The 1,799-nt window shown below is 37.5% G+C and overlaps 1 long non-coding RNA gene across 1 annotated transcript; it reads right to left on the bottom strand.

Moving 5' to 3' along the window:
• Positions 1-368: 368 nt before the first annotated feature.
• On the bottom strand, positions 369-1,250 carry LOC121218500 (uncharacterized). The gene is made up of 2 exons (XR_005914773.1): positions 1,115-1,250; positions 369-770 (listed from the first exon to the last, which is right to left on the bottom strand). It is a non-coding gene; the product is annotated as an uncharacterized lncRNA (long non-coding RNA).
• Positions 1,251-1,799: the final 549 nt, after the last annotated feature.

The following is a 1,799-nucleotide window of genomic DNA, read 5'->3' as shown; positions in this document are numbered from 1 at the left end:
TGATCCTTTAATGAAACATCTTGGTTACAAGGGTCTCTTTCTTTGGAACCAGCCGGGTGAAGGTTGTCTTGAGAATGGTAGTTGGGATCATTTGGCTACCATCAATTTTGTTGCCTTTTTAAGAAAGATTAGGTTGTTTCCTCTTGTTGGCCTAGTGGGTTAGCCTTGTCAAGCTCTCTGTCAGCTTTAAGCTTTTTAATAATCTGTTCATTCTTGACATTTGTTTGGTTTAACAATCATTACCTCTCTTGTTACTTTTGATAGATGTGTTGTTGCTTCAAGAGATGAGCTTCAAGACGTCTTATCCTTTCTTTCATCTTAGTAAACTATTATTGAAAGCTTGAATTGAGATGTTGGGAAGCTTGGTCTACAGAATGAATGATGGTATTTTCCTAGATAGGCTAGTCATACTGTAATGGCCCAAATTTGCCCGGCTCGATACAAATATTAGAACCCAAATAAATAAATAAAATAAAACAAATAAATGTCCAGTTTATTACAACCAAGCCCAAACTCGATTACAAAATCCAAATTCCAAGCCTAAACTGTTAACCCAATACTTAACCCTCTAGGCCCAAATCATTCAGCCCAAATCCCAACCTAATTGCAGAAACCTTAGGCACTCAGCACGGGCACCGCCGCTTTTCCTCGGCCCCACGAGCCTCCACACATTCCTGCTTCTGCCCAGCTCCAACGCCGCACGAACCACTCCCCACGCACGTAACAGAACTCACATGAGCCGCGCCACGTTCCAGCTAGCCTCCGTATACCTGCAGAAAGGACAAAAGAAACGCAACAAACCACGCACAGAAAACAACAGCAAAATGAAGAAAAACAAAAAGGGAGAGCAACAAAAAGAAAATAGAAAAAGAGGGCAAAAAAAAAGATAGATGTATTTTGATTTGATTCGGCTATATAAGGCCACTTTTAGCGTTTTGTAAAGGACAAGCAGATTGTATCAAAAAATCAATACATAGAAAGAATCAAAAACAAATTTTTTAAGTTTTAAGGAGGTGATTCACCATTTTTGCTTTTTTCTTCTGTGTTTCTCTTTTATTTTTCTTTACTTCTCTCTATTTGCTATACAAAAAGAAAAAAGAGGAAAGGATCTTACCTGTGATATCATGCCGTAGGAATCCTCGTCTACTCTATTCCGATCGGATTGGACGGGGAATCTGAGTTTTGAAACGGCAAAAGAGAGAGGGGAGAGCCTTAGGGCGTTTTATCTCCCATATTGCAGCTGCTAAAGTTTTGATTTTAGTTTAAGGACGGCAAAACATCAGTTAGGTTTTTAGTTTGAATAGAATTTTTGAAACGACACCGTTTAGGCCTCATCCCATGGTCCCAAAACAGTGTTGAATCGGCCTGACCCGCGCGGTGACCCAAGCCTGGGGAGGATCCGCGCATTCTGACTTGTTGGTTTATTTTCACTGAGGGTCCCTTTATGTTTTTCTTAGTTTTAATCGGATCTCTTTCCCTTTTTTAATTTGTATTGCATACTTAACCTTATTTTCTTTTAAATCCATGGTAAAACGGCGCTGTTCCCGTGGACGGGATTTGAACACACAAATTCTTGCGTTTATTTACTGTTTTAGTCCCCTAATTCTGGGTCGATTACAATTTTAATCCTTTAAATGCTTTAATTTTGGTTTAATCGTTTTTAGTTATGTTTAGTATTATTTTATTGTTCTTTTAATCTTTTTTCTCGTTTTGTTGCTACTATTCTTACATTTTTATTTGTTATACCTTTTATTTATTCATTTATTTTATTATTATTTTAAATCTTTTGTAAGTAATGA

Source organism: Gossypium hirsutum, chromosome D06 (assembly GCF_007990345.1).
Source record: "Gossypium hirsutum isolate 1008001.06 chromosome D06, Gossypium_hirsutum_v2.1, whole genome shotgun sequence".
Classification (NCBI taxonomy): Eukaryota; Viridiplantae; Streptophyta; class Magnoliopsida; order Malvales; family Malvaceae; genus Gossypium; species Gossypium hirsutum.
This window is presented reverse-complemented; position numbering and strand designations above follow the sequence as displayed.